The sequence below is a fragment of the Heterocephalus glaber genome, unplaced genomic scaffold (assembly GCF_053883595.1).
Source record: "Heterocephalus glaber isolate CG9 unplaced genomic scaffold, H.glaber_assembly_v1.0 deba00000621, whole genome shotgun sequence".
NCBI lineage: Eukaryota > Metazoa > Chordata > Mammalia > Rodentia > Bathyergidae > Heterocephalus > Heterocephalus glaber.
Window position 1 is genome coordinate 31,321,298 of NW_028258153.1, and position 24,974 is coordinate 31,346,271.

The 24,974-nt window shown below is 46.9% G+C and overlaps 1 long non-coding RNA gene and 1 pseudogene across 1 annotated transcript in view; both read left to right on the forward strand.

Annotated features, from left to right (window-relative positions):
• The window catches only part of LOC147829420 (uncharacterized), a 64,645-nt gene extending 56,670 nt beyond the window's left edge, over positions 1-7,975 (forward strand). Inside the window, exon 2 of the long non-coding RNA XR_015449220.1 lies at positions 6,663-7,975. This is a non-coding gene — a long non-coding RNA (uncharacterized LOC147829420). The remainder of the gene's footprint in view (positions 1-6,662) is intronic.
• Positions 1,762-3,090, forward strand: LOC101711679 (ribosome biogenesis protein BRX1 homolog pseudogene; annotated as a pseudogene).
• Positions 7,976-24,974: the final 16,999 nt, after the last annotated feature.

A 24,974-nucleotide genomic window follows, 5' to 3' on the forward strand; every position in this document is an offset into this window, starting at 1 on the left:
AGGGCACACCACACAGCTCACACATGAGGCAGAGGCACAATGAGCGGCACAGAGGAAAAAATATCATGAAAGTCATCACCGAAATGCAGAGAATTAAGATAGAGTCACACCATCAGTAACTCCAGCTCCTCAGACATGGTGGCCCTGGGAAAGGGAAGGCTCTGATTAAAGTTTTAAATCTGAGGAGTAAGAAGAAAGTCACAGCTGGTACAAGGTCATCCAGGGTGAACTGGGACTATCCCCAAAGAAAAAGGGCAGCAGCCCTGGAAGAAGTAGGAGCCCTGGGGGGAAGGAGGAGGGAGCCAGCCAAGGGCAGAGGAAGAGGCAGACAGCAGTGTGCGTGGTCCTTGGGGTCAGTCCAGCATTCTGGGAGGACTCGGGGAGCATGGTTTGATTTGACACAGGTTTCTCAAAGGACCCCTTGGCTACTTTCAGTGCAGTAGCTGTAGGTTCCTGAAGCTGTCAGAACAGAACTAGGAACAGCACCGCAGGTCCCTGCTCATCTGCGGGGAGGGTGGTGCCCATGGACACCACCACCACCATCACTGATGGCACCTCATCCAAGAGCAGGCCTGACAGGACTCGCCAACGCCCTGCCAGAAACCATCCAGTCTCCCAGCACCTCTGGCCACATGGCCAGATGACTGAGGCCAGAGAAGGGCCAGGGCCAGCCACCTCCTCACCCATGCTCCAGGGACTGCCACAGCCACCAAGGGACAGAGCCACTTCCCTGCCTGCATCCCTCTGCATTGCTCTCCAGACCCCCACAGGACACCTCAACATCCAACACCTACACTCTGCTCAGCATGTTAGTACCCTTTAGGGAGCACTCGTGGGGAGCATTTCCAGAATATATTTCCAAAGAGATTATTGTATAGGTCACGGACATCCCATCTCAGCAATGCAAAGTGCTGGGAGAGTGGTACTCAAAGTGCTGTTCCCTGAGATCCCTGCTGTGGATTCCCAGTGACCACACCTGTGCCATCCCTTCCTTTTGAGCATGGCCATGGGAGTGTAGGCCAAGTAGTCATAAATGAGGCTGAGATAAAAGCAAAGATAGCCATGTTTGGATGCACAGTAGATCTACTATCAGGAGAACAGAGGCTCCTTTAGAAACTGGGCAGATGGGGGAGCCCTCCCATAACAAAAGGAGCATTCTTTCAGGGAAGATAAGCATCAATTGTTTTTTTCTTTTTTCTTTTGCAGAGCTGGCTACCAAATCCAGGGCCTCACACATGCTCAGCAAGTGCTCTACACTCAGCTACACCCCAACCCAGCATCAGCAGGCCTGAGGTTAAATTCAATGGCTAGAAACTGACACAACTAGGGTGTCCTAAGTCCTATCCATCCACTGGAGTATCCAGGTAGATAGGCAAACTGGCTAATCCAGTGTTCCTCAAACCTAGCAAGGTGTTGTTAGATTCCAGAAAATTGTTCTCTTTGGCAGATTCAGGTCTCAGCACAATGTCTGTGTGGCATCTTGTCTCTATCAGCAAAATATCTAAGACTCAGAGAAGCTTTGTTCTCTTTTGACCATTCTGCAGCCACTTTACTTTTTATCTTCTCATATGTCCTTCTGTGATTGGGGTGTAATACCTAGGACTCCCTCCCACACCCATTAGGAGATTCTTCTGGTGGCCTTGGAGAATCAGACAGAATCTGACCTGTCTAGGAGCAAGCGACAGCTTGTGAGAAACCAATACAAGGATCTTTGAACAGCTTTAGTGCCAAAGAACTTAAATTATAGATAAAAGACACAAACATAAACAGAAAAGAAATTCAACCAAAACAGACACACATAGAAATAAAACACAAATAGCCTTATATCTTTTATATCCATACCCCAAGACCTACTCAAAAAAAAATATTCTTCCTGGATGGCTTCACAAGTGAATTCTACCAATTTTAGGGACAGTATGCTCTAGAAAATGCCAAAAGAGGAAACAATTCCTAACTTAGTTCATAAGGCCTGTGTCATGACAATCCCCAAACCCACTGAGGACATTAAAAGAAAGGGAAATTAGGTCAAGAGGGAAGGTGGTGAGGCAAGATGGCGGCAACTGAGAGGAAGCAGCACGGGGACTGGCCGGTTTCGGGGAAGAAGCCAAAAAGAAACAAAAAGAGGCCGAGCCTCCAGCTAAGTCATCGGTGATGCCAGAAGAGATGGAGGAAGCAGAGAAGGACCATATCCCAGGCCCCATTTGCAGGGGCAAGTGGAAAAATGAGGAACGAATTCTCATCTTTTCTTCCAGAGGAACAAATTTCAGAACAAGACATGTATGCAAGACTTGAGAACGTTGACGCCTCATTCTAAAGCAGATACTAAAATGGATCATAAAGATAAATTCTTTGTGATTAGTGAGGTCTGTGAAATGAAAAACTGCAATAAATGCATCTATTTTGAAGCTAAGAAAAAACAAAATCTTTGTATGTGGCTTTCGAATTCACCTCACGGGCCTTCTGCCAAATTCCTTGTTCAAAATATTCACACCCTAGCAGAACTGAAGATGACTGGAACTATTTGAAAGATTCTCAGCCAATTTTGTCTTTTGACCCTGCTTTTGTTGAATTGCCACATTATGCTTTGTTAAAAGAACTCTTAATTCAGATTTTTAGTACGCCATGATATCATCCCAAAAGCCATCCATTTGTGAAACATGTATTTACTTTCACCATTTTGGATAATAGGATATGATTTTGGAACTTTCAGGTCATAGATGAAGATGCTTACCTTGTAGAAATAGGACCTCATTTTGTCTTAAATCTGATAAAGATTTTTCAGGGAAGTTTTGGAGGACCAACTTTATATGAAAATCCTCACTACCAGTCACCAAACACGCATCAGCGTATCATAAGATCCATCACAGCTGCAAAATACAAAGAGAAACAGTGAGTAAAGATGTGCAGAAACTGAGAAAGAAAGAGCCAAAGACTGTTCTTCCACACGATCCCACTGAAGATGAGGAAAAACCGATAGAAATACAGTGGGTAAAACCAGAGCCAAAAGTCAATTTGAAAACAAGGAAAAAAAGGATTTTCAAAAGGCAAAGAAAATTGAAACAGAAGATGAACAGTGGAAATGCAAAATGAATCAATGGATAACTGAGTTTTCTAAATATTTTGTATTTATTTTGTATTCAGTGTATAAATACATCTATTATCCTGGACTACTTTGTCTATTTAGTGTGCCATTTGAAAGAAAAAATATCTTAGAATCAGTGGTGTTTATCTTTTTCTAAAAAAAGCACTGTATCACCAAAACTCAAAAAAAAGAGAAATTATAGATTGATCTCTTATATGAACAAAGTCACAAAAATCCCAGATACCATGTTATTAGTAACCTAATTCTAGCAGTATATAAAACAAGGATAATACGTCCTAATCAAATTGAATTTACTCCAAGAATGCAAAGTTGGCTGAATAGCAATATATGAGAAATTAAAATATCTTGTCACATTAATAGGATGAGAAATTTCTGAATCATATAAAGTCATCTCAACAAATGCAGAAAAGTATATGATAAATGTCCACCTACTCAGGACTTTTTAGACACTTTAGAAAATCCGAAATAGAACAGATTCTTCCTCAGGCACAGAGAAACCCAAACATCTGAGTTGATGTTCAGTAGTCTGAGTTTCCCTGGGGACTGAGACACTGGTCTCAATGGAACTGATCAATACAGTACAGAAGGGTAGACCCATTGGAGAGCAAGGAAAGAAGGTAAAAAACAAAAGTTGGAAAGGGAGAAAATAAAACAACCAATCTTATGAATAATATGGTTTTTCTAGGCAAAAGGATCTAAGAAAAATCATCAAAATTTTGAGCCGGGCATGGTGGCACATGCCTGTAATTCCAGCACTTGGGAGGCTGAGGCAGGAAGATAGCCAGCCTGGGCTACACACTGAGTTCAAGGCCAGCCTGAACTACATAGTAAGACCTATGTAAAAAAAATTTTTTTAAATTCGTATAGCAAGTTTTCTGGATAGAGCTCAAAATTCCAAAATGTAGCCTGCCTCAGGCATCTTCAGTGGTAAATGTGTAAGCAACAGAGATAAGGGTTTTATCAAACCCCAAGGACACAGCTCAGAGGTCTCTTAATACGTTTGTGCTTGAAAATGTCACTATAAAAAATGTCACCCAGTGCTATTATTTGGAAGTTGCACGTCCCCTGAAAGGCCATATGTGGAGGGCTTTGTCCCCAGCACTGGCACTATTTGGAGGTAGTAGAACATTCTGGAGGTGGCGCCTCATGGGAGGAAGTGACATCCCTGGGGATCAGCCTGGAAGGAGATGCTAGGTTCCTGCCCTTCCCTTCCCTCTTTCTTTGCATCCCAGCCTCTCTGAGGTAGGAATTCCTCTACCGTGTATCCTGCTATGCTATCCTTCTCACCATGGGCCAAAAAGCAATAGGGCCACTGATCATGGACTGAAAATTCCAAAACTGTAGGCCAAAACAAACCTTTCCTCTTTTTAAGCTTATTTATTGCCACAGGTGTTTGTTACAGCAATGGATAGCTGGCTAGCATACCCAGATATAATAAAATAGTTTTTTTAAGAAGAAAGGATTCCAAGTATACTATAAAATTCTTCCTGTGAGCCCAAAGCTACCCTCAGGGTCTTCAGGAGGAGAACATCATGTCCCTGGGGAGGCCACTGCACTCTAATTCAGGAAACTCAGCCTCAGTGTCTTGGTTAATAGCCTATACTCATTTTGTCTGTCTGCCTGGTCTCCACCAGATTGTGGCAGAAATTAGCATCAGTTTGTGCAGTTGTCTGCGCCTTCTTGGTACTGCTCTGTTCTGTACACCAGGGTCAGACACTTGCATGTCCTGGAGAGATGGCTGAGCCAGAAACAGCCACTGGCAATAGTCACCTGACCTGGGGAGTTCTTTTCTTGTTCCCCTTGTCTGATTCTTCCAGTCAGGTGGCAAAACAGTCTGTGCAGGAGGAACTCCATACAATGAAAAATTCCATCCTGCACAGTGGAAAAACCCAGTATTTTCAAGGACACAGTGACCAGGCAAGCCCCAGGGTGCTGAGCAGAAGCGGAAAAGCCAGCAGGGCTCAAAAAGTTGGCATGGTGGACAGACTGGCAGGCACACTATGGGCCCTCACCCAGATCAGCTTTCTGCCTCCTGGGCTCGCGCTTACTGGCAGGGGCAGCCTGGTGTTCCAGAAGTACCTCAAAGCTGGGGTAAAGGTCATAGAGAAAAGTGGTTGAAGAAGAACATCCTGAATGATTAACATGGAGAAAAGCCTTACTCAGCATATATGAAAAGGGACCTTGGGGGTTTCAGAGTCAGGGGTCTCAAGGATTTGACAGGTACAGAGCAACCACAAAGCTCAAAGGACAAACTCCAAATTTCCTTCACTCTAAGTTCAAATGATTTCCAGGCACTGGACAAGAAATGGAAAATAAATGATTAATTTTCTCTTGCATTTTAAGGAAAATCAGTTTCATGGAAGTGACTGGGACCTAAGAAAAGAATGCATTAGGTATGGAAAGAGGTTTCCCTTGCTGAGGAAGGAAGGAAATCATAGTCCCTCTTAAAGTAGAACCCTGAATAATGACTGGCATATACAGTATCTAAAATACAAACAGGTATGATTTTTTTTAAAAAGACAGACATTAGCAAGGAGTGGTGAAGCAAATGAAACCTTCATCCATGGGTGATGAGAATGTAAAATGGTACAGCTACCATGGCCAACAGTTGGGTAGGTTTTTTATGTTAAAAATGAACTTACTACCTGATCCAGGAATTTCACTCCTAGGAATCTACCCTAGAAAAATAAAAACATATTCATCACCACAAAGATTTATATGGCAATGTTCATAGTAACATTAAATAACAGCCAAAAGGTGGAAAGCATTCAAACATCCATCAACTGAAATAAACTGGTATATCCATGCAATGGAATATTATTCACCAATGAAAAGAAACAAAGCTACTAAAAGATGCTACAAGATGGGCGAATTTCAAAAAAACATGATACTAAGTGAAAAAGGTGAAAAAGACCACCTACTGTATGTTTCCATTAATAGGAATTGTGTACAAAGGACAGATCTGTAGAGACAGAAAGCAGATCAGTGGTTGCCTGGAGTTGCTGGGCAAATTACCATCAAGGTTTTGAGGCAAATGGATATATGTTATGATGTGGGAAGAATGAAAATGTTCTAAAACTGGACCGTGGAGGTGGCTGCATAACTATATTTACTAAAATTTACTGAATGGTACACTGAAAATATGGGAGTTTTATTGTATATAAATTATAATTCAATAAAATTGTCTTTTAGAAAAAAGAATGGATTATTTAATAAGTAGTATTGGGAATTTTTGACTAAGTTTTTAAGGAAAGTGATTTAACTTAAATCTTGTCTCATTTTGCACTCATCAAAATAAACCTAGTTGTATATTAGCCACACCACAAAATCCATTAAATAAGAGCAAAAAGGTTAATAGTTAACTAATTCCAATATGGAAAAAAGTTAAGCACAAAAGCAATGCAAAGAAAAAATGAAGGAACATGATAGATACTTGACAGTGAAAAATGCTTATGTTTATCTGGACACATAAGAAATAAAGTTAGAAGATATAGGAAAAAACAAAACTATCTATATGTAACAAATGTGACAAGGTTCATTTTTTGATGTTTCAATACAGAAATCCTGAAGGAAAACTCTTAACACCAAGAATTCCCAGCAAGAAGTGCCCCAGGCAGAGCATGGCAGGAAACACAGGAAGCACATCTCCAGCGCACTGCCCACTTTCTTTGCACGCCCAAGCTCTGCTCACAGCCACGTGGGTGTGTGGAGCCCACAGTCACACGGGCCTGCACCCACCCACCCGCTGAGGCTGGGCCATGAGGACACCGGGCAGAATGCCCCTCTCCTGAGGACCCCGCTCCAGGCCAGGATGCTGTGCCAGAGACATGCAGGACCCCAGAGCCAGCTTTCCAGCAATTATTGGTGTCCACTTCAGCTTGGATTTGTTCACAGTGTCTTCTCTTTCTCCCCAAAACAGAGAAGAGAAGGCCGAGGGCAAGGCAAGGTGGGGAGACAGCATCTGAGGAAGATCTGCTCTAACAGAGAGGAGGGGGTGATGGGAAAAGGCAGGGGCCAGGAAAGCGCCCAAGGCGGCGTGAGCAGGAGAAGTCTCAGCTGGGGCTCTGCAGGCGGGCCCTCTCCTCCCAGGGACTTCAGCCCCAGAGGGAGCCTTCAACTGTGAGACGCCACCATGCAGGGCACAGCCTCCTCCTGGGTCACCCTCCTCAGCAAGCGCAGGCCAGTATCCCTGCAGGGAGCTCGGGACACACACACATACACACACGTACACACATGCACATGGAAACACCATACTGTACACACACAAATACACCAAAACACATATACACAGCACACACACACACACACACCAAACTAAATACACACAAACCCTAAGGGATACTATATACATACGTAGGCACACATCAGACAGCATGCATATATATCACACACATATACACAGACCATAAACATACCACACACATACCCTAACACACAGACATGTACACATGCTAAACCATATACACACCATACTTACGACCACACATACACATACCTACACAAAATCATATATACATGCCATAACACATGCCACACAAATATATACGCACCAAACCACATGCACATACCACACACATATACACACATACCAAACCACAGAAGTACAATGTATATGCACACCACACAGCACATATACCACGCATACACGCACTGCATACATTCCATGTACATATATAGTCACACCACACCATGTATGCATTATACACTATACATACCACATATATACACACACATTGCATGCATACATCAGCCTAAATATACACACACTATACACATATACACAGTAAACAGCACATTCACACATACATCATACTACATACACCAAATCACATGGGCCACAAGCCACACATATATCAAAGCATGAACCACAAATACCACACATAACACACACACATACACTCCACAGTATACACATATGCATACACTATACCATGCACAGTACACACACGCTGCACATCACACACACACACACACACACACACACACAAATGCAAGGCCATCTTGGCTAGCATCACCTGTTCCCACCCTGCAGAAGAGACTGGAGCACAAGGACCTAGTGCGCTTGTAACACAGGAGGGTGAGGGGAACACAAAACGGTCAATGGAAATTCCTGCCCGACCGCCTCCTGGCCCTTCACTCGTGGTCCATTGCAATCACAGACCCACTTCCCAGCCTGAGAGTCTTTCTTGCAAAGCATGGCACCCATCAAGCTCTTGCTGTGTGTGAGCATTTATCTCATTCTGGGTGGATCCATACAGTTAAAGCCTGGCTTCAGTTTGATTTCCTGAAGCTTGAACTTTAAGGCCTAAGGGACAGCCTGGGTACCAGATGGAGCCCCGTCCCACTCCACCAAGGAGCAGGGCACTATGGTCTCTCCATAGTGACAACTCGAACATTCTCCTCTGTCAGCGAGGATGGTGCCCACCTCACACTGTGACTCACAGTGAGCTCATCAAATCTGAGAAAGCGAAGGAATGTGCAAATTCTAAGACGCTTTTGAAAGTGATGCTTATCCATTTGCCATCTATGTTTTAGCAAGGACACAGACATGGGCAAGGAAGTGGGAGCCTTTCTCAAAAAACAAACCAGAAAAAGAATTGTAATTTAAAACAATTTAAAAATACAGGAATAAAGGAGGAAAATGTGAAAAAAGAAAAGTGAAATAAGCCAAACTTTGTATCAGTAAAAGCTATGCATGTCGTGGCTCACGAGGCAGCACCAAAATGGTGAGCAGAGTTCACTGCATCCGTCCTTCCGTTTTGTGTGGCCTGGTGCACTGCTAGTTTGTGTGGACTGTGTCCCTAGCACGAAGCACGTGGCTGAGTCAGCGTGCACCTGCTGTCTGCGTGTTCCTTGCAGGTGACAGGACTGGGCAGTGGGTGTGGAGGCCTCACCTGACTTCTGAGGTGAACCTATCCGGGTCCTTCGCTGTGCCCCACCTGCCTCTGCCCAGCCCTGGACACTGCTGACTCTGGGCTCAGCAGAGCCCTAGGGGATAGGCAGACCTTGAAGCAGCCTGGGCTCCTTCTGATGCCGGGTATTCCTCATCTACTGTCCTCAGGAACTGTACTTCACGTGTTCTGGGCCTTTCTAGTTGTCCTCTCTGGGACAGTTGATCTAAATAACTCCATCCACCACTATCAGAGACCAATCTTCGTTAGAAAATGGAAAACATTTCCTAACTTTGCAGAATGAACATGGGCCCTCCAAGCTCCTGGCCAGCCTACTTCTACAGGGACCAACTGTGGCTGGCAGTGAGCATTTCTGGCCCCTGGTTGGACCTGCACAACCTGATAGCCTTTCATTCAGCAGCTGCACATGCGTCACACCATGGCAGGGCTGGGGTCTCCTGGCTCCCCTCTGTGCTGCATCAGTGTCTGTTTTGCAGGAAGTCACCTATCCTGATGACCCTGAGCTTTCTCAGCCTCTGTCCATTACAGTTCTCTATCCCTGTTGGTCACATTCTCCTCTCCAGAGGATTGGCAACTGTGTCTTTGTCCCAAGGCATCTGACCAGCAGCACCTACTTGCTGTCTCCTGACAAGTAGGGTGGGCAGGGGAGGTGACAGACTGGTCAGCACACCAGTCTGTCGTGCTCTGCATGTTTTCCATTTCTGTTACTTAGGGCTGGAAAGCAGGTGGATATGCTGCTTACTCAGGTGTTGACTGCAGTGTGGGATGGGACTCACAAGCCTCCTTACCCAGCCAAGGCCTGCAGAAGCATTTTTCAGGTGTCAGTTTGTTTTCCAGGGTACCTGGGTGTGAAGAAGAGCTTCTCCGGGTGCTAGCCTGCTCTGCCCTGCGCACCTGCCTCCTGCCTCCATGTTAACAGGCACACTCATCACCACCTCCACCCACAGGCTGGGCTAGGCCCGCCTTGGGGTAGTGTGGCCAGGGCAGCGTGTGCCACCAGGCTCAGCACTGTCACACAGGTCAGGGAACTTGGTCAGGCACTGTCCTATATGAGGGCCCTTGAGGCCCCCACCAGCAGTAGAACTCAGCTTTTCACTCAGGATGGATTTGTGCCCATTTCTCTCCCCACCACCAAACAGACTCCACATACCAGATAGGCAAGCAAATCTTTGGCCGCATCTTAACTTCAGAAAGAGGCCTTGAGGGGAATTCTTTTTATTCTCACATCACACATGTGCCTTCACATGGTGTTACAGATCTGGGAGGCAATGGTTGTCTGTGGCTATAGGTGAGCCAAAGGACACCAAAACGCATAGGCAGGTTGTCCTCATATTGCTCATGATGAATTACATGCTTCCCATAGTTTGTGTACAGCCTTGCATCATCCCTGCAATGAAGCAGAGGTCTGGGCCCCAGTTTCTCCATAGGTAGAACTAGAGGGTCTGGAAGCTGGTCCCATGAAGGGGACAGGAAAGCTGAGGACCTTCAAGCCCAGGAGAGGGCAAGCCAGCAGCACCAGAGCACACGGGTTCACAGCTCTCAGGCCAAAGTCACCTGCAAGTTTCGCCTCTCTCGGCCACCAGCACTACAGGAATAGGCTGCAGTCCCTAGCCCTGTCCCTCTGCAGGGGGCACAGGCCCTGTGTGTCTTACCAGGAAAGGGTGTCTTTCGAGGCCACTTGGTCTCATTTTGTCTGGCCTGTTTAAACTCCTGTGTAACCCATCAGCTTTGGTTGCACTGTAACTGCTTAGCTACTCCACATCCTGAATCCTGGCTTCTTGCCCCATGCTCACTCTGAGAATCCTATTTTAAAACTGTCCTCTCTCTGATGAGATCAGCGTACCCTCAGGACTTCAACCAGGTGACTCGGCGGTTTGTTGGCTTTGTTTTGCTCCTGATTTTCTCTTTCTTCTGCAATAGTAATATTAAATTGTAGAAACAGTGGTGTTTTGAAGAACTTCACGTGGCTGCCTCCCCATTGAGATCCTGTGCCATGCCTCCCGCTCCCCAGAGGCCCACCTGCTGGGACCCTGGGGGACAAGTCTCAGATCCCCTCCTTCCAGCCCTGTCCCCCTTCACTCAGCTTCCCCTGGATTCAGGGCTCCTCGGGAGTCTGCTTTTATCTCCTGGCTCTTTGAAGTTACCCCTTTATGACATCCTCAGCCCCAGGGAGGTGGTGACATCTTTAGGGACCTCCTTCTCCCGCGCTGAGGGACAAGTGGTGTCCCTTCTGACCTGAGCCTGTCGCCACCTGCTGGTCATTTGAGGCCCCTCGGTGAGTGGGTGTGGATTTCTGTGGGACACAGGCTGCATTTTACACCCCCAAGCCTCACCTGGGGCATGTGGGACAGGGCCAGAAATGACCCCCAGGAACAAAAATGTGCCAGGTGAGCGACGTGACAACTGCCAGCAACACAACACATTCAACATAAATTGGGATGTCCATTACCTTCCCTTGTGCAATTTTCATCTAAAAGGAAAACTTAAAATGTGGATTAAATATTCTACACTTATTTTTATCTATGAATCCAACAAGTCTCAGATGCACATAGGGTCATAGACACAAATACACACAAAACCCAATGTAGCCCTAAACACAGACACAGCACACCCCACACAGAATACACGTACACAGCAGTCACACCAGGACATACAGAGCAGCCTTCAAGCACACAGATTCACACACATTCCCACACAGAGGTAGAAACAATGCTCAAAATTCAGTGAATGCTTGAATTAGCAGTTCTTATCTTTCATGAGTGCTTTTACCAGGTGTGCTAAAAAATACTGTTAACGTTTCTGCCCGGTACTGTCTAACAGAAAGGCAGGCTCATTAAAAAAGTACATCCTTGGGCTGGGGATTTAGCTCAGTGGTTTCGCTGCCTGCTGCGCAAGCGCAAGGACCCGAGTTTGATCCCCAGCACCAAAAAAAATGTACATCCTTACCCACTTTATTCACCGGCTCTAGCACTCTGCGACTTCCAGCTCTTCCCCAAAGTCAAGACGACCACGAAAGGGAGACCTGTTGAATAGATTCAGGACATCAAGGCAGCCATGACAGCACAAATAAAGACACTCATGAAAAAGGACTTCCAGAACTGCTTCAGAAAGTGCCAAGGATGACAGGATAAGTGTGTTCAAAGGGAGGGGGTGGATTTTGAGTTGGATTAATATCACTGTATCCTTTATCGTAATAAAGTTTTAAAATTTAAACACACATCATACGCACAGATACACACACTCACAGCTAGCCCTGCACTACAGACATACGCATACGCCAATTCACACAGGGCTCCACACACCCTTTTCTTTCTTCCCAGGCTCCTAGGGAATGAGCCTCCCACTGTGAGAGCCACTCTCTTGGAGATTCCTGTGTCTGGAAGCCGGCACAGCTCTCAGGATCTGGTTGCCTCACGGCCAGACATCACCCACAGGCTGGGCTGCCTCAGCTCCCAGAGGTGAAGATGGGGCTGGCCCAGGACCCTAGAAGTGAGGACTGGGAGGGAGGATGAAGTGGCCAGACAGTGCCAATCAAGGAGGAGACATGTTCCAGGACCGGGGGTAGACCAGCCTGGTGGGGGAAGTGTGGGGCCACGTGGGGCCTTGGGCTCCCCTGGGGACCTAGACCCACGTGGAAATGTCACCCTGAGATGCCTGAGTAGAGCACGGCATGAAGAAAGCCATGCTTTCCCTCTTTAATGTTATTTTTAGTACTGTTCATTTTAGCTGTGGTAGACTGCGATCTGAAGGAACACTTGCAGGATCGTGATGTTAACAGATGTTCCTGCGAATCCTGGGAGAACGGCCCATTGGTCTGTCACACCCCGGGGGTGCCCCACTCACCATCTATATTTGCAGGGTTTTGTTACCTGCCATTTTCATTAGCAGTGGCTATTCCAGGAGGCTTGGGACAAGACAAACAGCTTGATTATTCCTGACAGCAACTTCCAGAAAGACCCATCAGCTCCTCAATAGAAAGCATCAAGTTTCTGCCCAAGAGTCCATGAATCCTCACAACAAATCATCCACTTGGCTACACCATCAACCCAGACCATCACCCCATCTACTCGAGCCCAACCTCAAATCAGACATTCCAACCCTCACTAAAGTGCATCCCTGCTGTCCCAAACTGTCAGTTGATAGCCCAACCAGTTGTCAGGTTGACAGCCTGACCAGTTACTTGGGGATGCCCAGTTGCCTAATGAAGGGACTGCAGGGAATGAAAGAATAGTATACAAAGAAAAGAAATAAAGAATGCATGATAGTTTATTACTGGGGGGGGGGTTGACCTTTAGCTCTCTCCTGGCTAAAGACCATCTGGTCTTAGCTCTGTCATGGCTAAGACTACAGGCACTGGATTAGTCGGTATTTGTGATTATACAACACGGCAAGGGGCAAGAAGGCAGATGCAGGGAATAGGAGAACTAATGACCTTAACGAGCTGGGCTTGGAAAAAGGCAGTAACTATGTATACTTGTGAAGGCCAGGTCACAGTTAGCAAGGCACCCGTGCTATCTTGCATGTCATAGGTAACAAGCCACCTGCATTATCTAGCTAACATTTGCTCTTAGAGAATGGTTGCACAGAGGCATAATTGCTCAGCTGCAGTGTTTCCTTGCTATAGAGACGCCACAGTGATCCATGGATCACTGAGACCTCAATTGTGATCACTGGCATAGGGAAGTCTGTCTCTATACACCAGCCAAAAGGTCAACTAGCAATTCACACTTAGGCCTTGGAGTGATTCATAATCTTAATCAATAGCCAAATTCGTAAGCCAAGTCAATAATATCTAAAGCCTGCTCAGTGTAGTTTTAAGCTACACCACACCATGCTTCTGGGGCACCATGCACTCCTTCACATGAGAGCAGGAAACACCACGTTCTTCATCCATGGTGGTGTTGGTGAAGCCTGGGTTCTGGCCTCCAGTACCTGGAGGGAGATCATAAGTGATTGTCATTATTTCCTTACAAGTTTCTTATTTGCTAATTATTTTTAAATCACAAGACCATTGCCTAATGAAAATGAGGTAAGAAGAGGAAATTGAATTCTAGAAATTATTAAAGAACCAAATTAAAAACAAATACAGCCATGGCATCAAAGGCTAGGAAGCTGGATGTAGTGGTTCCTGTAGTCCCAGTTTCCTAGAGGCTGAGGAGGGAGGACAGCTTTAGTGCAGGAGTTCATGATCAGCCTGGGCGACATAGTGTGACTCCGCTTTGAAAGAAGGAGAAAAAGGAAGAGAAGGAAGAGGAGGAGGAAGAGGAGGCAAGTCCCAGTTAATTGGGAGAGACAGTTTCTTATAAATATCCCCAAAGCTGTAAGGCACAGGACAGGAGATGGCAACTGTGAAGAATCACAGGGTAGAATCACTTCCAAGGCCAATTCTGGCCTGCCCGGTGTTTTTCAATTTCCTTATAGGCAGGGAACAGTTCTCATTAAACTGCCATCCAGGGCTGACCTGTTATCAGTCTCATCTTGGAGGGTCCCAACCTGCCCATGGCAGCACCACTGCTGCCCCTGTTCCACAGGCAAGACACATCAGGTGTGACCGGATCAGCTCCAAGGCAGGTGGTCTGGCTGAGCCACAGGACTCTTCCCATCATCAGCATAACTAGACTAGGCAGCTCCTCATTGCTATAGTGAAATACCTGAGATGATTCACATAAAGAGAAAGGGCTGATTTTGGTTTGGTTTAGGAGGGTTCAGCCTGTGATCATCGCTTGACTCTGTTGCTCTGGGCCTGTGCTGAGGAAGCATATCATGGCAGGTGCATTTGCTGGGGAAAACACCTTCCCTCTTGAACCAGTAAACGAGAAGGAAGGAGGAAGGAGCCAAGGCCCCACAATCCTCTTCTGGAGCACATCTTCATGACCTAAGGATTCACACTCAGTTCTGTATCTTAGAGGTTCCACCAATTCCTGGCTACACCACCATGGGTCACATGGCGACCAAGCCTTTAATTTGTAGACCTTAGGGGACACTTACCACTCTATAGCAATGACCTTCTTCTCAAGCTCAGCCTTCCAAGTCTTAGCCACAAATGCTCCATGAATGAGAAAGCTACCAGCCTAGAGCAGGTCCTAGTATGATCGCAGCAGATGCCGTGTCTTGTCAGCCACCTGAGGTGTCACTACTGTTCTGACTCTCTCCATGGAAAATAGGAAGATCTGAAGATATGGTCCTCAATATACTCACCAAGATAAGCCCTTCCCCTCCTGAGCAGCATCTACGCTGCTGCTAAGTAATCAGGCAGAGGATTGTGGTGCAGTTGGAAATGCTATGGATGGAGTTTATAGCCTCATGAGAACGGCACTGCCTCCCACTGTGATATCACCTCCATCTAGAACAAGGAAAGTGCCCACGACATGGATGGCTCTAGCCAAGTGTTCATGTCATCATCATAGAGCACCAGGCCTGAGTCACAGTCCACCACACCAGGGTGACCGCCATGTTCTGCTCTCATGAACTCAATGAGGGACAGAAACACCTCCTGGGGAACAGAGCACCTCTCATCCTACATTAATACACGTCTAGGTGTCAGGCTCTGAGATGAGCTGGCTGAACAGGGGACACTATTTCCAGTCCTCCCTGCATGTCCCCAGAGGGTTTGGTTCCAGGAGTTTAGGGATCCTAAAATCTGCAGGTGCTCCAATTCTGTGTGTAAAATAGCACAGGATTTCCATGTAACTTAACACCCTCCTAATACTTTCAGTCATCTCTACATTAATCATAATACCTAATACAACGTAAATGCCATGGAAATAGTTGTTATACTATATTACAATAGTGCCTCAGTTCACAAACTTGAACTTAATTCATTCCACAATTCTGGTCATGAACCAAATTGTTTGTGAAAAGAAGCGTTCATGAACCAAGGCATTACTATTTAGGGGGTAGCCACAAGAAAAATGCCATACGTGTTCAGTAAACATGCAATCATTGTAGGCTGAACTACACAGCACAGGACCCACAGGAGTCCTGTGGTTGAGTCAGCAGGAAAATAACCCCAGATTTGGGGGCATCTGTTCATCCCTTCTGGCTTCCTCCAAACCCTGGACTCTGGGGGCAGAGGGTTCCCAGCAGCATCGGAGGCCTGCCCAGGGGCATCCAGAGTTACTCTCCTTGTGTCACAGACTTCTGGGTCTGGTCCATTCTCTGCAGGAGAATATTTTTAGGAGCCTATGACTTTTGGATGTTTTCCATTGTGCCCCCTGCCAATGAGGAACTGCCATTCCACAGAGAAGCCACCAAAGAGATTAGCAGACACAGATCAAGCTCTCAGGGACAAGCTGTCTAGTACAGCAAGACTAGGGAGCTGTTCACAGGTCCCCATGTTTCAAGTCACATGGGACCCCAGCTTCCTTCAGCTTGTGATCTGAAGGGATCTAGCAAGAGACTGGAAAATTAACTCCCCACTTGCTTGGAGACAGAATAATCCTCCAACAAGGCATCTCATTCTGAATATACCGTCATTGTGAAAATCCTTCCACATACATTTATTTCCATTGGTGCATGTACAGATGCTTTTCCACTTATAATGGGATTATAGCCTAATACACCCATCATGAATAGGACATATCCTAAGTCAAAGATGCATTCACTGTGCCTAACCTACTGAACACCCAGCTTCATGCCCCTATCACAAACATGCTCATTAGCCCACAGCTGGTCAAGATGGTCTCACACAAAGCCTGTTTTCAACAGCGCTGCGTACCTTCTTTAATTTGTTACTTACTATACTGAAAGTGGAAAAGTTGGCAGGTTGAACCATGATAATTCAGGGACTACCTGAATTATGTACAAGAAATTGCTGTCGGTCTGTATTATATACATTGTAAAACACACAGCACTTTTGAAAAATGAGGTGGCATGGAAAGCATATTTTAAATGTTTCGTTACACGTTCTGGCTTTGAACCATGCTAGCTACCACTCAATGGACGAGTCACAGGACGGATACTGGATAGCCATCCCTCTTTCCAAGTTGTCTTGTGTCTGTCATTTTTCAGGGACTCCTTGTGAGATCTAAGTGACAGCAATTGTTCCCACCCATTCCCTGCTGCCTTGGAAATGACTAATATGGTCTTCATTCTGTAAACTTAGTGATATGAGCCTTGCTAAGCCCCCTGTCCTTTACAGGAATGTGAGTGTAGTTGGAACAAGACAAGAGTCCCCACGGCAGGACATGGGAAGCACACAGTGTGGTCCATGGTAGGAGCAGTCAGCATTAGCACAGGGCCAGGCTTCTGTTTCTTAGATGCAAACTAGCAATGGAAATGTGGATGGTTGTTCCTGCCCCTCCTCCAAGTACAGGAGCCCTGAACCCTGGAGTCCTGGGACCCAACAGGTCAGAGCCTGGTGGACAGTCCCCCAAACACAATTCAATCAAAAGCAGGGACATCCTTCTTCTAGTCACCTTCTTTCTCTGTCACAAAACCCCTGAGAAAGTCAAAGAAGGAAAGGTGTATACTGGCTCACAGTTTCAGAGGTTTCATCCATGGTCAGCCTGCTCCATTGTGTCCAGACAGAAACATCGTAGCAGAAGGTTGTGATGGAGGAAAGTTGCTCAATTCATGGCAGCCAGGAAATAGAAAGAGAGGGGGAGAGACAGAGAAGAGGAAAGGAAAAAGATATCATCCCCAAGGTCCTTCTCCCTATGACCCCCACTCTTCAACTCAGTCCCACCTCCTATTTCTGGCACTTCCCAGTAATGCCATAAAATGTTGATCTCATCATTGGATTAATCCACTCATTAGGTTAGAGTTCTCTTGATCTAATCACCTCCCCAAAGCCCATCAGCTGCCAACCAAGCCCCAAAGCATGGCCTTTTGGAGACATTTTCGATCCAGACCATAACCATTCTCTCTCCTTGCACATACTTGACAGAGACCCAATCATTCCCATCACAGGCCTGCCATCTGTTGGTTTCCACCCTGGAGCCCCTGAAATGAAGAGAGGATGGGCACCTAAATCTCTCTGAGGCCTACTGGGCTCTTTCCCTGCTCCTCTCAGTGCCTGAGGTTCTGCTCCTCCGTCTCCTGCCCACTGACTGTCCCTCCCCAGCCTGCCTTGCTGGCCTCCGTGGCCCTTTCCAGTGTGACTCTGCACAGGGACAGGAGGCTGTCTCACCGCTCCCCTCCAAAGTGGCTGGGCTGCTCCCTTGGCCATGCTGTTTTGCTGAAAGCCCTCAGGGTTCCATGCCCACCCTGAGAGTCTGATCCAGTTCTTTCCCTACCTTTCCCTCCTCGTGGCAGCCAGTGCTATAGTCTGGATCTTGACTGGACTCAAGGATCATGATTAAGGTCACAAATTCTGAGGCCTGGGGGAAACAGCTACAGGTTGGAAAGCCACCACTTCCTCTTTTGTCTCTCAGTGTCCTCTGAAATGATGCATACTGACTCCTGTGGCAAGTGCGTGAGTTAATGAGTTTCAGGGCCCAGATTGCAGCCTCCGACCCAACAGCCCAGCTAATGGTTCACTCTCCAGATAAGGTCACATCTCCACATTGAAGTCCCTGTTCTGGGACAGAGGTGCACAAAGGACTCCTCATGGCCTGGGCTCTCAGATCTCAGAGGTGACTGTGGAGGAGCCAGCAGGGGAGACATTTTTCAAGTCACAGTGGCAAGGTGCTTCCTGCAGATCCCTGTCCACTGACTGAGTCTCTTTTCCCATCTCTGTCGCTAGCTTCCCATAAGTCTCCCACTGCAGTTAAACCTACACCCCAGAACACACTGTCCCCAAGGGACCCAGCCCATCTGCCAAACTTCACAACATGCAGCATTTTACCCCAAAGCAAAAAGAGAGCCCAGCTTCTGGGGAGCACTCTGACTTTTTGCTGCCACTGAGACTGCTGGCATCTTCACTGTGTCAGGAGGACAGGAGCTCATGAGGGGACTTGGTGAGGTAGGACGCATGTCCCACAAAGAGGCACTGGTGTGGTCACCAATGCCCACTTTGATATGGCCCTGGTCAGGAGTGGATCCTGGGCCAATGGTGCGATTTCTCTCCCTCTGGTCACTCGAGGTGACCACATGGACATCAGTAAACCAGCTGCCTGAGATCCAACAGAAGAGGTGGGCTCTACCTCCTCAGAGTAGATCCCTCTCTCTGAGTCTCTGGGCCCAGCCAGGCCCTCTCAGGAGGCTGTAGCCACTGCCAAAGCTGGAGCCAGCATCACATGACTGCCACTGTCTTAGTCATGGGGGGCTGGACACTGGACAGAAGGGGTGGGACCAGCCCCAGGTTTCTCTCTCTGTCTCTCCCTCCGTCCCTCCCTCCCTCCCTTTCTCTTTCCCTCCCTCCCTCCCTCCCTCCTTTCCTCTTTTCCTCCTTTCCTTCTTCCCTCCCTCTCTCTGTTTCTCTGGTCTCTCCACACAAAGCAAGTGTTCCAAGGCCGAGGGCATACACAGCCACATGGCACTTGGGCTCTGGAGATGGGGCACTCTGTGGCCAGAAGAATGTCAAAGGATATGCAAACATGTTTCCAAATCACCATGCCAGTTACAGGATTCCCAAGAGGAGGGATCTTTCCAAGCCCAAAAAGATTACTGTCCCCAAACACTCTGCCTAGCTGACAGGCCCTCTCTTAGGAGGGACCACATACTGGGCATGTACTGGGCATGTGGCTTCCTGCCAGCCTTGATTCTGAGCTTTAGGGTTTTACACTCAGCACAGAATGAGCAGTTCCCACAGGTGTCTTCCTCTCCTCCAAAGTGAGTGTGACTCATTCTCAGTCAGGTCAAACCACTTCCTGCAGTTCTGCTGCCTGTCACAAAGTAGGGCACCAATGTCTCAAAGACAGCAGAGTTGAAGCTGCTCTGTTCTGCTCCCAAAGCTGAGGGAAAACTGAAGTAAACCCTTTAGCGCTCCTTGCTTTCAGCTACTTATTTTTAGTTGACTTTCAAAATCACTAGTTCTGGGGCCGGGGATTTAGCTCAGTGGCACCACATCTGCCTCACAAGTGCAAAGTCCTGAGTTTGATCGGCGGTACCAAAAAAAAAAAAATCACTAGTTCTGAGCAATAAATTATTAGCCCTCAACTAGCTTTGCTGTAGATAACACTTCTGATCTGCAGTCATGATGATATGAGTTGTGGAGGTTACTTTTCAGGCACTTGACACCCACTTTTGTGAAACAAACTCTTTCCCTGGACCTGCACGGGTGACCTTTGGACGTCAGGAGGCCAAAAACCCCACGCTGAGATCACACCAATGCCAGTCTTCTGAAACTTGAGTCCCATGAAGAACCATGCACAGACCATGGGTGACTTCACCTCCAATTACCTTTCTCCATAATTTAAGACGGGAGTCCTTGCTTGGGTATAGCTCCAAACTCTATCCTCCAGGGAGGTCATTTAGGACTTGGTACTCTTGCCTCCATATTTGGCTGCCTTGTGAATCAACTCTTTCTCTTTTGCAAAACCCTTTTTTTTGGTATCGAACAGGGATCGAACTCGGACCTTGCTGTTGCGAGGCAGGTGGTGGCACCACTGAGGTAAATCCCCAGCCCACAAAACCCATTTCCATGATGAGCCTGGTTTGGTAACACTCTCACTCTATTAACTTCTCCGTGATGTTCTCTCTCTAACTGCTTCCATGAAGGATGGTGTCTCTTAGCAATAATTACTGAGTGCCTCATACGTACAAGATGCTGAATTCCTACAGCCAGGTGAGAAACCCTTATATCATCCATGAGGTCCTACAAAATGCGACCCCTGCCAAGTGGGCTCAGCACTCAGACATGCTTCATTTTTAAAAGTTGCTGTCTTCCAAATTCTTCTTTGTTCTTTTCATCCACAAAACTCACAATTAGGGGACATTTTTCGCGAAAATGTCAGACACCTTGGCAGCACATGTAGAATTTTATTTTGTTCCTTTTAAATAACTGTCATCACTTTTTTGATTTTTCTCTACATGGGGAAACATCATTCTAATACTTTGCTCTCTTAGCTACTTTCCTGACCCTGAGACAAAATACCCAACACCCACCACTTAAAGGAGGAGAAGTTTATTTTGGTTCTCAGTTTCAGTGGATTCAGTTCATGGTCTGTGGTTCGTAGGAAGATACCACAGGATAGAAGGGCTTGATGGAGAAAAGCTGCTCACCTCATGGCAGTCAGGAAGCAGAGAGAGAAGGGAGGAGTCAGGCACAAGGATGCACACTTCCGAGTCATAAGCCCAGTCCCCGCTATTTCTGACCAGGCAGCACCTCCAAACATGAGACGTGGGGGACCTTCTAGACCAAAACCATTACCATTGCTTTAGTTCTCTAAATGTATTTAAGTAGGTGACATGATCTCTGTCTAGTAAAGCCCAACATCTGGGCCTCCTCAGAAATTGTCTCTATTGCCCACTCTTTCTCCTGGGTATGGACCACCCTCTCTTCTTTTTTGGTATATTCCCTAATTTTTTTGTTAGAAATTGACATGGTAAATAATACAGTGCAGCAACTCTGGAAATCAGATTATCTCTCTTTCCCCGGGTTTGTTGATGCCATTTGCCTAGAGGCTTTTCTGAATTAGTTCTGTGAAGTCTTCACTGTCTGTTATGTGGCCACTGCAGCCTCTGCTGAGTTAGCTCAGTGCTCCTGATGATTTGCCTGAGATGTTTTTAAGCTACTGTGCATTGGTTAATTTTTGTGTGTCAACTTGATTTAAGGACACTCAAATTTCTGAGAAACATCATTTCTGGGTGTGTCAGTGCAGATGTTCCCAGAAGAGAAGAGCATGTGAATCAGTAGACCGACCAAGTAAAGATCTGCCATTCCAGTGTGGGTGGCATCATCACTCTGTTGAGGGCCCAAAGAGAACAAAAAGGTGGCAGGAAGGAGAATTTGCCCTCTGCTGGAACTGTGAAATTTGTCTCTGCAAGACACACTGACACTCCTAGTTCTTGGGAATCTGGACCTAAATAGGGTCATGTTCTGCTTCTCAGGCCTGAGAGTCTGGGCTGAATCACACCACCACCTGGGTCTCCAGCCAACAGGTGGCAGATTATGAGACTTGATGGCCTTCAGAATGAGCAAGAAAATCCCTCATAACAAACCTCTGTTTATGTTTCTGCATATCTATTGCTACTATTGCTCTGAAAAATCCTAACTGATACTGTCTGAAACTGATAGATCCCCCAATCTTTGCTGAGGGTCCTGTGTATGTCTGGGTTGCCTTCCACACTCAGCTGGCCAAGTAGTTGTCAGCTCCACTTTAGCCTCCACTTGCTGCTGACACTGACCTCAAGGTCAGCCAGTGGTGACAGCCCAGGGTCTTCCTACGTCTTCCCGAGCCTTAAACAACCAAGAGCATGTGCACAGACTTATGCTCACATAATAAATCACCCCAAATAGGGGCTTAAAACAGCTCCATGGGCTCATATTACATCTCACAGTGTATAAGTCAGGAATGTGGGGAGGACTGGGCTGGGTGAATCCCTGTGTGGGGTCTCTCATGCCATCCTTTAGATATCAGCAGAGGCCGGAGGCATTGCAAAGCCTGGCTAAGCTCTCCATCCAGTGACACCCCCACCACTACCACTGGCTGTTCTTCTAAGCTGGCCCTGGTTGGGAGCTCAGCAGGCTGTTGAATGGGACTCTCTGGGCAGCCACTCCATGCAGCTCAGGATTACCATAGCAGGGTGGCCTCAGAAGTCTGGCCTTCTTATGTGGCAACTCAGAGGTCCAAGAAGGATGCTGCTGCAGTGAACCCAGTGAGAGCTGCTTGGCTTTCTGTGACCCGATCTTGAAGTTGCACAGAACCATTCCGTACTGTTGGTTAAAGCAGGCACAAACCTGTGCAGATCCAAGAGTAGGGAATGCAGCCTCCTGTTCCCAGGGGAGACATGTCGATGATTGCACTGTGTTTAAAAACTGTAACACGTGGCTGGACTTCCTTGTCCTTTGGTTTTGGTCTAGAAGTTGCTACCTCAGAGACGGCATCTCTGACTAAATCCCTGTCAGCTATTCCCCATCTGCTTTGTGGTTTGTTTCCATCGTGAAACATCCCAATGCTCCGTGGTTCTATTTATCTATTTCCTTAGACTTTTCTTCCCTTTATGGATTTTTTTCAGGGGTAAGAGAAGGATTTTGCCTGTCTAGTTCACCTTATACCTCCAGCCAGCTCACTAAATGTATGCAGGACACACAAAGGCATATGTTTCATGAACAGTGTTGTGGTGTGATCCACTGGAGACCCTCTGGAACCAAGTCTATCTTGGTCCTGGGACCATTTACTTACTCTGGAGGGTCTGTGGGCCCATGGATGAGACTACTAGAGTGATCCCTAGAAGTCTTAGTTTTTTCTGTTGCTATAACAAAATACCAGAAGCCAGGTAATGTATAAAGAAAAGAGGTTAATTAACTTCTAATTTAGAAGTTGGAAGTCCAAGGTTGGGCAGCCCCGTCTGTTTGGCCTCTGCTGAGGGCCTCTGGCTACATCACTTCAGTCCCTGGTAGAGGACATCATGGTGGAGAGATCACTTGGTAAGATAGAAAGGATGAAGAATTTGGGAGTCAGGCTTGCTGTTGTTGTAGCCACTTGCTCTCAAGGGAACTAACTGGGGTTCCAGAGATCTACATTAATTCCTTCTGAGGGCAGCACCCCTAATGACCTAATCGCTTCCCACCTGGCCTCACCTCTGAAAGATCCACCCACCTCTCATACCACACTGAGGGATAAATCCTGACACATGAACCCCTGGGCGCCGAGCTACCTCCAGCGCACAGTGACTCCCTAGGACTGAAGTCTTGGAAGCAGAAGAGGCATCTATCCCTTCATTCTCCAAGCCCACAGTGAAGCAACTTCCTTGGAAGCATGGACGCAGTCCCTCTTGCCTCACCCTGGCCCTCCCTGCCCTTCCCAGGGACCAGCCTGCCAGCAGTGAGGCCAAAGCCCCCGATGGACCTCGGCAAACCTCCCGCCTCTGGAGAACTGCCTATTACTATGGTAATGCCTACAGCCACAAAGAGGTGACAGGGCACTGAGGCCACCAAAAGCGTCCCTGTGAAGTAAGCAGACCAAAGGGTGGCCTCCAGGTCGCCAACCATGAGTGCATGGAAAAGGTCAACCTTCAGCGTGTTAGAGACTTTTGCTTGGAGAGGTGGGGGTGGTGACTGGCTGAGAAAGGTTTGAAAATATACCCCAGATACCAAAAGTGTAATCAAGTAGGGAGCTCCAGGAGGGAACAAGTCATAACCAGAGGTGGCCTCAAGGACACAGCCTTCCAGAACTCAGCATCCCTACAGGGAAGCCAGCTCCAATAAAGAGCCATAAGCGCCTCCCTGCTCCTGCCCTTGAGACCCATCCTCCTCCACAGCAGCTTCCCTCACTTCCTCATTCCCCTCCTTTATCCCAGAAATCATCATAGCCTCTGGGGGAAGTCAATCTAGAAGAGCTGCATGCAGACAGAATCCTGGGATGAAGGTGAAGATGCAGATCCAGGGCCAGATAGTGAGCCCACTGTCTCCCTTATCCCTCACTGGCTCCAGGCCAAATTCCATGTCACAGAACTTTGCACAAAATTATTAAAAATACTGCCTCGACTTATTTTCAATCTATGTGTACCATATAAGGTGTGTATGAAACATACAGGAATTTCTCATTTGAACTTAGGCCTCACCCATAAGATATCTCATTACGTATATGTAAATATTCCAAAATCCAAAAAAAAAAATTATTTTAAGTACTTCTGGCCCTATGCGTTTCGAATAAGGGATATTCAACCTATAGTATGATTCTGATGCAAACATTCCTAGAAGAGCCAAGATAGTTAAAAGCCCTAGAGAAAGGCATTTCTAGTGATAGAGTGTCAGGAATCATGGAGGCTAGTAGAACTTCCTGAATTCCCCAAAGACAATGTGCTGAGGCCTGCTCTGTCATTGAGAGCAATAGCTGCTCTGTGGGTCACCTGGGCAAAACGTCCCATGGCTTCTCAGCCCCCTCAGTCCTGTGAGAAGGAGCATATTAAGA